The sequence below is a fragment of the Salvelinus fontinalis genome, chromosome 18, assembly GCF_029448725.1.
Source record: "Salvelinus fontinalis isolate EN_2023a chromosome 18, ASM2944872v1, whole genome shotgun sequence".
In the NCBI taxonomy this organism is placed as follows: Eukaryota; Metazoa; Chordata; class Actinopteri; order Salmoniformes; family Salmonidae; genus Salvelinus; species Salvelinus fontinalis.
Window position 1 is genome coordinate 39,623,114 of NC_074682.1, and position 12,249 is coordinate 39,635,362.

Genomic DNA, 12,249 nt, shown 5'->3' on the forward strand with positions numbered 1-12,249 from the left:
CCCTAATGGCGCGCACTCTCCAATGTGGCTGAATCAGAACCACACGCGGAAAGGACGGTTCGAGGACACTGGATCGCCGGCGCGTTCTCTTGCAATCCGTTAAGATTTACATAGGCCCTGACGAAAATGTCCCATTCCTGGGAGACCACCCAGAGGAGTAGACTCGACTTCTGTGCACACTGCTCCCCAGCAGTAGGGACCGAGCCAAGGTTAGGAGGGAGAGAGACAGAGTCTCTTCCCATCTGTTGATGCATGCCACCACTGACATATTGTCGTTTCTGACCAGCACAAGCCAGCCCAACAAAAGCAGGGGGAAGCGCCTGAGCGCCAGATACACCATTAGGAGCTCCGGGTAATTGATATGCACTCCGCACCAGTGTCCATACCCGATGAATTGAGTTGCCTTCGTACAGCGCGCCCCACCCTCGGGGGGATGGATCTGTTATGATCACCTTGTGGGATACAACAGCCCATTGGAATATAGCAGAGGGTCCCACGGCGACACCCGAAGCAACCAGCTTAGGCTGCGAGATACTTCCAGGTGAGTGGCTAGCATTCAGCGCTGGAAGGGCCACATCAACAATAGCCCCACGTTAACGACTTCCATCACAGAAGCCATCATCCCCAGAAGGCATAGGCACTGGCAAAAACGCTCTGTGTGACCCAGCTGAAATTCTACTAAGTAGGGCCGGAACTAGGACACCCTCTGTGGGGATAGAAAATCGGGATACACAAGTGAGTCTAGCTCAAACCTCAGAAACGGAATTTGCTGAGATAGAAAGACAGTTCTTTTTCTGGTTTCTTTTGAAGCCTAGAGGCTGAATACGGGACAGTAACATGGATGTGTGTAACACTGTTTGCCCCCTCAACTCTGCCGTCAGCAGCCAATCGTCTGTAATAGCCGGCGGCTCATGACCATTCTGAGTTTGTAGGTGCTTTTGAGGTGCTAGCTGAGGGCACGTAGATATAGAATGGGACGCAAAGTCCCGTCCTTCGGAACCATGAAATACCGGCTGTACCAGCTGTCCTGGATCTTTGACATAGGAACCATTCAGATTGCCTGCTTCTGGAGACGGGAGGATATTTCTTCCCTCAAAACGGGCACAGAGGCCTCTGGAACAGTCAATGTGGTGACGCTGCATATGCTTGGGGGGACACATAACAAATTGTAGCCTGTACCCTGATATTACTGTTTGCATGATCCAAGGCGACACTGCGCAGTGGTGTAAAGTACTTAAGTAAAAATACTTTAATGTACTACTCAAGTAGTTTTTTGGGGTATCTGTACTTTAGTTTACTATTTATATTTTTGACTACTTTTACTTCACTACCTTAATAAAATATTGTACTTTTTACTCCATACATTTTCCTTAACACCCAAAAGTACTCATTACATTGTGAGTGCTTAGCAGCACAGGAAAATGATCCAATACTGCCTCTGATATGGTGGACTCACTAAACACGCATGTTTCATTTGTAAATTATGTCTGAATATTGGAGTGTGCCCCTGGCTATCCGTAAATTTTAAAAACAAGAAAATTGATCCTTAAGTATATTTTAGCAATTACATTTACTTTTTATACCTAATTCTATTTTTATTTGAGTCATTTTCTATTAAGGTATCTTTATTTTTACTCAAGAATGACAATTGGGTCCTTTTTCTACCACTGGAGAAGGGATGCTTTTCATCTAACTAACATGCGTGAGACAACACTTTTGGCACCTGTGAACACGGTGACATTTGAGGCTGAAAAAAAGATGTTTATGTCACAGGTTTTGCATAAAGGTCTCCTGCGATCAGTGACGTAACACGATTGGCAGTGCCATCTGGCGACAGGTGTCCTTGAACAAGGCCCTTAACCCTAATTTGCTCCAAGGGCACCGTACTGCCATGGCTGACCCTGTAAAACAACACATTTTACTGCACCAATCTGGTGTATGTGACAATAAAACATATCTGCACCGCACACATAAAAACACTTTATCATGGAGGCTATAATTACTGGCGACAAAGCGCCTTGTAACGCAGCGGGGACAGACGGCTCTGAAAAACTGACGCCTTCTGTGGTAACAGACAGGGGCGATTGGTAATCAAATCTAATTCCCAGGAATGAAAAGTGCTGAGCTGGAGTAAGACAGTTCATTTCGGCGTACATATGAACCACAGAGACTGTGTGTGGGATAATAGCATGGTCGTGTCCAACCTTGCTTGTTCCCTCGACTCCGCTACCAACCACCAATCACCTACAGGGCCCATAACCTGTATCACTTGACACCTCATAGGGACTAGTGAGCTACAGGCAGAAATCCCCCTTGTGGACAGAGAGTGAATCACCCAACGTATTACTCCCCGCCCTGGGGAGATTAATATACACCTTTAACCCTGTGAACACCATGTAACGCAGGGTACCAGAGGGGATTAAACTTGGACAAGCTTTCAACACACATTGTGCTTCCGTGAGGTTGTATAGCCTGCATAAAACCCGGCCCTCTTATGTTCACAGAGGGCTCCAGCAATGGCTGACGTAGGTCCCCGTTTGCCGTAACAAAATGTAGGAGCACTGGAATCACAGCAATGTTTTTGCGGAGTGGCGCAGCTGCTCAGGACTACTTCCTCATCGGAGGAGAGTGCAAGCCCCACTCTCCTTACGCTGTCCAATTTCCAGGAATTTAAAATAGGAATGGGGTTGCCATAGTGACGGGGGAATGCTAGTAAGCTTCATTCACCGGAAGATATGCATGCTAGCCGACCTTAGCCAGGAGGCTCTTTAGCCTAAACTATGCTAGCTAGCCTCTGACCGCATGCGGCACGGTAAGACATGTTCTCGTGTTCCAATTATTTGTTTTAGAAGTATGAATCGTTCCTGTTCACACCAAGTTGAAGAGCAGAATAATTGAAGGAATGAATTCGAGCCTCACACTTACCACCTGTGGAAGTTGGGCTTCCAGTGAGGCGAGGATTTAATTTGCCTTGTCAGGCTTGATTGTAGACCCTTCAACCGAAGTCGTGAGAGTGTGACTCCCCATCAGTGGTGTAAAGTACTAAAGTAAAAATACTTCAAAGTACTACTTAAGTAGTTTTTTTAGGGTATCTGTACTTTACTATTTATTTTTGGCAACTTTTACATTTACTTAACTACATTCTTTAATAAAATGATGTACTTTTTACTGCATACATTTTCCCAGACACCCAAAAGTACTCGTTACATTTTAAATGCTTAACAGGACAGAAATGGTCCAATTCGCACACTTATCAAGGAAACATCCCTGGTCATCCCTACTGCCTCTGATCTGGCAGACTCACTGAAGACAAACGCTTTGTTTTTCAATTATATCTGAGTGCTGGAGTGTGACCATGACTATCCGTAAATAAAAATATTAATAAAATTGTGCCATCTTGTTTGCTTAATATAAGGAATTGTAAATGATTCTTACTTTTGATACTTAAGTATATTTTAGCAGCTAACTTTTTTTGATACTTAAGTATATTTAAAACCAAATACTTTTAGACTTTTACTCAAGTAGTATTTTACTGGATGACTTTCACTTTTACTTATTTTTACGTCATTTTCTATTAAGGTATCTTTACTTTTACTCAAGTATGATATTTAGTACTTTTTCCACCTTTGCTCCCCATAATATGTTGTACCGAAGTTGACTGACTGAAAGGGAACAACAATGGTATGTAAACAAACACAAAGAGACATAATAGCTGCCTGGTGCATGATAACCAACACACACTATAAACCCATATGCTCAAACATTGTTAAAAGGATGTATAGGTCAAAAGCTCTATTTGGTCAGAATTTACTACACAGTAGCCCCTTTTCTTATAGTGAAATAAAAGTATAGAATGTTTTTTAGGTCTACTAAAAACCTATTACCAAATAGACTTCCTGCACAGGTGCCTGTAGATGCGTCCAGTTTGGGCATTAGTAAGGGCTCAAACAAAGACACTGTGTAAACATGCTATAGCATGTTTGATTAAATTCCATCCTAAATCTTCATGTATTACTGGTGTACAGTACAGTGCCCAGCTAACACATACCGTTCTGACAACCTTATGTTTCTAAGAGTATGGTTGTCCTTTGGTTATGTTGCATACAACCTTCTCTCAGCATTCTGGGAATGGTGCAGGATAGTTGCTTGGCTTTGGAACTGTAATGAGTGCGCTGAGTCAGGAAGCAAGTTCAGGGAGTGAGTGTTTTAATAAATAAAATAAACTATGACCACGAAACACAAACAACGCACCGACAGGAAAACAGAGTCAATAACACCTGAGGAAAGAAGTGACAGATATAAGGGAAGATAATCAAGGAGGTGATGGAGTCAAGGTGAGTGTCATGAGGCACAGGTGTGCGAGATGGTGACAGGTGTGGGGGATAATCAGCAGCCTGATGACCTAGAGGCTGGAGAGGGAGTATAAGTGACAGGAACATTGCTCAACACATTTAAGGAACTTGACAAAAATATGTTATTTTCTTGGTATTTCATTACTTTAGCATAAAGTTTCCTAAAAGTTCAAAACATAGGTACATTTTGTTACATGTTTGGTAGTTTTCTAGGAACGTTTTTTAACATTGGGAATGTTCTCAATAGTTCTGAGAACATTAAGAAACAACGTTCTTCTGTCAGAAATGCAGTACTTCATCAAAACGTTTCCTACAGGTTTCCCCATTGTCACGGCTGTCTTCCTCTGAAGAGGTGTAACAAGGATCGGACCAATACGCAGCGTGGTAGGTATCCATGTTTTAATATAGAAAACTGAACTATGAACACCAATACAAAACAATAAACGTGAACAAACCGTAACAGTCCCGTGTGGCACAAACACTGACACAGGAAACAATCACCCACAAAATACCCAAAGAACATGGCTGCCTAAATATGGTTCCCAATCAGAGACAACGATAAACACATGCCTCTAATTGAGAACCAATCTAGGCAACCATAGACTTACATAAACACCTATAATGAACACAACCCCATAACTCTACAAAAAAAACCTAGACAGTACAAACACCCTAGACGAGACAAAAACACACAAACCACCCTCGTCACACCCTGACCTAACCAAAATAATAAAGAAATCAAAGATAACTAAGGCCAGGGCGTGACACCCATGGTTCTATTTAAATTCATGTTCTCAAATTGTTCAGTGTGCAGAGCTGTCGTCAAGGCAAAGGGTGGCTACTTTGAAGAATCTCAAATGTCAAATATATTTAGATTTGTTTTACATTTTTCGGTTACTACATGATTCCATGTGTGTTATTTCATAGCTTTGATGTCTTCACTATTTTTCTACAATATATAAAAAATTAAGAAAAACTAATGAATGAGTAGGTGTGTTCAAACTTTTGACTGATACTGTATAATGAACAAAAATATAAGCGCAACATGCAACAATTTAAAAGATTTTACTGAGTTCATATAAGGAAATACATTGATTAGGCCCTAATCTATGGATTTCACACGACTAGGAATACAGATATGCATCTGTTGGTCACAGATACCTTAAAAAAAAGTAGGGGTGTGGATCAGAAAACCAGTCCGTATCTGGTGTGACCACCATTTGCCTCATGAAGCGCGATACATCTCATTCGCATAGACTTGATCAGGCTATTGATTGTAACATGTGGAATGTTGTCCCACTCCTCTTCCTGTCACACCCTGATCTGTTTCACCTGTCTGGTGCTTGTCTCCACCCCCCAACGGTGGTAGATAGGTTTTCCAAAGCCACCCAGAGGAAGAGGAAGAAGTCAGCATACCCTCTGCCCAGATGTTCGTCCGCCGCTGTTGTCGTGACTGAAAGAGAGCCCGGTCCTCTCTTCTCAAGACCACCTCCAGATATCAGCAACAGGTGAACCGCCACCGGACCCCTGCTCCCCGCTACATCTTGGGCAGAGAGTATGGCTTTCCACTCGGGATCTGCCCCTCTGGGTGGAGTGCCATAAACTTTCCCCCGATTTTATCGGCCCTTTCCCCATCTCTAAAATCCTTAGCCCCTCTGCTGTTCGTATGCATCCCACTTTTCATGTGTCTAGGATTAAACCTCTGTCTCATAGCCCTTTGTCTTCTGTTTCAAGGTCCACTCCTCTCTCCCATCTTATCGACGGCCATCTGGCGTACATGGTGAGACGCCTCCTGAATCCTGAATGTTCAACCTCAGGGCAGGGGATTCTATTACCTGGTTGACTGGGAGGGTTATGTCCCGGCGGAGAGGTGCTGGGTCCCTACTAGAAACATCCTGGACCCAGCCCTCATCGCTAAGTTCTGCCGCCGGGTATGTGCCATGTAGGACGCCAGGTGGTGCCCCTAGAGGGGGGGGGGGGGTGTACTGTCACACCCTGATCTGATTCATCTGTCTTGTGCTTGTCTCCATCCCCCACCAGGTGTCTCCCATTTGTCACCATTATCTCCTCTATATTTATACCTGCGTTTTCTGTTTGTCTGTGCCAGTTCGGCTTGTCTTGCCAGCGTGTTTCCTGTTTTTCCTGTTTCTCAAGTTTTGTTTTCTAGTCTTCCCGGATCTGACCATTCTGCCTGCCCTGACTCTGCCTGCCGTTCGGTCCCTAATTGACTCTGCCTTGGATTACTGGCCTCTGCCTGCGATTCGAGATTCGAACTGTCCTCCTCCTGTGTCTGCATCTGGGTCTTATCCTGAGCCGTGATACTTCCAGGAATTGTGTACAGATCCTTCCAACATGGGTTTGTGCATTATCATGCTGAAACATGAGGTGATAGCAGCGGATGAATGGCACGACAATGGGCCTCGGGATCTCGTCACGGTATCTTTATGCATTCAAATTGCTATCGATAAAATGCAATTGTATTCGTTGTCCATAGCTTATGCCTGCCCATACCATAACCCCACCGCCACCATGGGACACTGTTCACAACGTTGACATCAGCAAACTGCTTGCCCTCATGACGCCATACGGTTGTGAGAATGGTTGGAACTACAAAAAAAATTCTCTAAAACGACACGGTAGAGAAATGAACATTAAATTATCTGGCAACAGCTCTGGTGGACATTCCTGCAGTCAGCATGCCAATTGCACACTCCCTCAAAACTTGAGACATCTGTGGCATTGTGTTGTGTGACAAAACTGTACATTTAAGAGTGGCCTTTCATTTTCCCCAGCACAAAGTGCACCTGTGTAATGGCCATGCTTTTTAACCAGCTTCTTGATATGCCACCCATGTCAGATGGATAGATTATCTTGGCAAAGGAGAAATTCTCACTAACAAAGATGTAAACAAATTGGTACACAATAATTTAGAGAATTAAGCTTTTTGTGTGTATGGAACATTTCTGGAATCTTTTATTTCAGCTCATAAAACATGGGACCAACACATTCTGTTCTCAACTAAACTCTCTCTATCCTCTACCTGTTCATGTGTGTTGGTCGTGCTTGCTCATTGGTCACACCTCATCTTAATGAATGCTTGTTTCCTTTGAAATTAGGTCTGTTTCAATAAACTAAAATGAACAGCTTTGTATGCGTAAAAAACATGGCATTCTACAAAAAACATAGCATTCTACCTCAGTCATGGTGGCACAGTGGACTAATTCCATGGATAGAGAACACAAGATAATAGGTTTGAATTGCACTGATGCCGTGTCACAAGAAAAATGACATGAGTATGCATGATTAATGCCTAAGGAAATGAATTGTCATTTGTCCTATCTGTGCTTGGAGTAAAAACATTTTTTTCCCAAAATAAGCTAGCAGTCTTATTAAAGGTCTTATTGAAACATTCAGTGAAAGTTTTAAGGAAGTTATTTAAAAAAAACTCTAAATAACCTAGAATTTACGTCCTCCGAGTGTTAATAAAACCTACCAGGAAATGTTTAAAGGAACCAGAGTAAAATGTTCTCAGAACCTCCCTGCAACCTAAAATTCCCAGAACAGGTGAAATTTGCATTTCTGTTTTATTGGTCAGGAAACTTAGGAAGCTTCATTCATTCCCACAACCAGTGTGAAACCAAAATCATTAGTTCCCACAACTTTTAAGGAACCAAATGTACTAGCTGGGTTTGTTAATAAGATGATGAAACAGTCTGTTATAAACACACTTCAGGGGTGGCATTTAAAGAGCTTCCTCTCTATCCCTAATTTTCTATCCTTTTAATGTTTGTAAGGTAAATGTAGGTCTCATCAATGATTCAATGTCCTAATTGGCTCTAGCTCTGATCAAACAGCTGCTTTACTTCTTCCCTTCCATCACACATCCCTCTCTTGCTCTCTAACTCTTCCTCTCTTTTATTGTCCGTCTTATCCACTCCACCAATCTACTTGTTGCATAATCCTTGCTGTCTGTCGTGGTCCTTTTGTTGACTAATCCCAGATAGTAACTCAACGTCAGAGCCACAATGGCTCAAAGGTTCATCGGCTCAATGACACACGTTTCATTCACCTCTTCTGTTCACTCAAATGTCTCTCTCTTTTATCTTACTCTCTCTCTCTTCAGGGTCACAAATGGAGCGATTCCTGTGTTTTTTCACTCATGTTCTTTTTTAACTGGGCCAATTGGGTGCCGCCCTATAGGACTCCCAATCCCAGCCGGATGTGATGCAGCCTGGATTCAAACCAGGGACTGCAGTGACGTCTCTTGCACTGAGATGCATTGCCTTAGACCGCTGCGCCACTTGGGAGCCTTAATACAGCATTGTAATATTATTGATGCCTTTCTCTCTCCTTGCAGGTGTCACCAGATGCCCAAGCCTCAAAACCAGAAACATGTGGAGACATCAACAGTTGTCATTTTGAATAAATGTTAACATTTATTGATTTTCTTGGATCTGTGCATGGGTCCTTAAAACACAGTCCATCGTACAAAAAAAGTCACTCCGAAGTGAGGCACATCAAGGAGATTAACCTCCAACATTCATAAGCTTGTTCAGTACATGAGGGCAAATTTAGTCATGACAGCCATAGTTTTTTTTATAGACCTGTTTTAAGGTTTTTGTTCCAGCCATTCACTAATACCTCATTCAACGAATTGTGGTCTACATTGAAGACTTGCACACAGTACAATCCCCTGGTACAGAAATCACATCTCTATTTTAGAATGAGCTAGCTACCTTTATTAATGTGCAATCATTTTGTTAACTGTTTAGCATATTTTTTGTATTGGTCGAGTTGTTTACAGTACGAGTAGAATCATTTTGCCACTAATTTTAACTAGTAACACCAAATGCAATGGTGAAACACAATAGGGGAAGGGAGAGTGACAAGAGAAAATTACAGTATTCACACCCCTTGACTTGTTCCATGTTTTGTTGTGTTACAGCCTGATTTTAAAATGGATTAAACTTAGATGTTTTGTCACTGGCTTTCACACAATACCCCATAATGTCAAATGTAATTATGATTTTCGAAATTGCTTACAAATTAATACAACATTAAAGTTGAAATGTCTTGAGTCAATATGTATTCAACCCCTTTACTATTGCAAGCCTAAATAAGTTCAGGAGTAAAAATGTGCTTAACAAGTCACATAATAAGTTGCATGAATTCACTCTGTGTGCAATAATAGTGTTTAACATGATTTTTGAATGACTACCTCATCGCTGTACCCTACACATACAGTTATCTGTAAGATCCCTCAGTTGAGCAGTGCATTTTAATGGCTGTGATAGGAGAAAACTGAGGATGGATCAACAACATTGTAGTTCCTCCAAAATACTAACTTAATTGACAGAGTGAAAAGAAGGAAGCCTGTACAGAATACATTTATTCCAAAACATGCATCCTGTTTGCAACAAGGCACTAAAATAATACTGCAATTAAATGTGGCAAGCAATTCACTTTTTTCCCTGAATAAAAACTTATGTTTTGGGAATATCCAATACAACACATTACTGAGTACCACTTTTTATGTTTTCAAGCATAGTGGTTATGCTTGTAATCGTTAGGGACTGGAGAGTTTTTCAGGATAAAAAAAAACTTTAGCAACATGTAGTAGCCTAAACCTATCGCTGTTACATTGTACTGGGTTAATGGAATATGAATGAGAGTCATCCAATATGCTGTAATAGAAATAAGGCCATGCTCATAAAAAATGAATACATTTAAACGCCACTGACCACCACTGAAGCTATCGTACAATTCGATCCAGAGCATCCCATACATGCTCAATGGGTGACATGTCTGCTGAGTATTCAGGCCATGGAAGAACTTGGACATTTTCAGCTTCCAGGAATTGTGTACAGATCCTTGCGACATGGGGCTGTGAATTATCATGCTGAAACATGAGGTGATAGCGGCGGATGAATGGCACGACAATGTGCCTCAGGATCTCGTCACGGTATGTCTGTGCATTCAAATTGCCATCGATAAAATGCAATTGTGTTCGATGTCTGTAGCTTATGCCTTCCCATACCATAACCCAACGCCACCATGGGGCACTCTGTTCACAACGTTGACATCAGCAAGCCACTCGCCATACACGCTCATGAAATATGGGACCAACACTTTACATTTATATTTTTGATCAGTATATATAAAACAGCGGTTGTTGATGTGTATGTGTCACGTTCCTGACCTATTTCTGTTAGTTTGTTATATGTGTTAGTTGGTCAGGACGTGAGTTTGGGTGGGCATTCTATGTTTTCTGTTTCTATGTTGGTTTTTGGGTTGCCTGGTATGGCTCTTAATTAGAGGCAGGTGTTTGGCGTTCCTCTAATTAAGAGTCATATTTAGGTAGGCGTTGTCACAGTGTTCGTTGTGGGTGATTGTCTTCTGTGTCTGTACACCACACGGGACTGTTTTCGATTTGTTTGTTCCTCGTTCATTTTGTGTAGCCTATGTTTCCTATTCGTGCGTTCTTCTTGTTTTATGTAAGTTCGTCGTCTAGGTCTGTCTACACCGTTTGTTGTTTTTGTTAGTTGAGTCAAGTTCGTGTTTTCTTTAATAAATTATGTGTTCAAACTCCGCTGCGCCTTGGTTCCCTCAATACTCCTCCTTTTCGGTCGAAGAGGAGGAGGACCGCCGTTACAGAATCACCCACCAAATCTCCAGAACCAAGCAGCGGAGTAAATGGAGTAAGGGACAGGAAAAGGAGGAGGAATGGACTTGGGACGATATATTGGACGGGAAAGGTTGCTACACATGGGAGGAGATCCTGGCTGGTAGGGATCGCCTCCCATGGGAACAGCTGGAGGCACTGAGGAGAGCAGAGGCTACCGGAGAGAGGAACCGGAGTTATGAGGGAACGCGTCTGGCACGGAAGCCCAAAAAGCCCGTGAGTAACACCCAAAAATTTCTTGGGGGGGGGGGCTAAGAGGTAGTGGGCCAAGGGCAGGTAGGAGCCCTGCGCCCACTTCCCAGGCTTACCGTGGAGAGCGGGAGTACGGGCAGGCGCCGTGTTACGCAGTAGAGCGCACGGTGTCTCCTGTACGAGTGCATAGCCCAGTGCGGGTTATTCCACCTCCCCGCACTGGTAGGGCTAGATTGGGTATTGAGCCAGGTGTCATGAGGCCGGCTCAACGCGTCTGGTCTCCAGTGCGTCTCCTCGGGCCGGCATACATGGCACCTGCCTTACGCATGGTTTCCCCGGTTCGCCTACATAGGCCGGTGCGGGTTATTCCACCTCCCCGCACTGGTCGGGCGACTGGGAGTATTCAACCAGGTAAGGTTGGGCAGGCTCAATGCTCAAGAGTGCCAGTACGCCTCCACGGTCCGTATTTCCGGCCTCCCCGCCCCAGCCTAGTACCTACAGTGCCTACATTACGCACTAGGCTACCAGTGCGTCTCCTGAGCCCTGTTCCTCCTCCACGCACTCTCCCTGTAGTGCGTGTATCCAGTTCGGTGCCTCCAGTTCCGGCACCACGCACTAAGCCTCCTGTGCGTCTCCAGAGCCCTGTACACACTGTTTCTTCTCCCCCTACTAATCCTGATGTGCTTGTCCTCAGCCCGGTGTCACCAGTGCCGGTACCACGCACCAGGTATAGAGTGGGCTTTGAGAGTACAGTGTGCCCTGTCCCTGCTCCCCGCACTAGTATGAAGGTGCGTGTCCTTAGCCCGGTGCCTCCAGTTCCGGCACCACGCACCAGGTCTACAGTGTGCCTTATCCGGCCAGAGCCATCCGTCTCCCCAGCGCCATCTGAGCCATCCGTCTCCCCAGCGCCATCTGAGCCATCCGTCTCCCCAGCGCCATCTGAGCCATCCGTCCCCCCAGCGCCATCTGAGCCATCCGTCTGCAATGAGCCTGCAAAGCCGCCCGTCTGCCATGAGCCTTCAA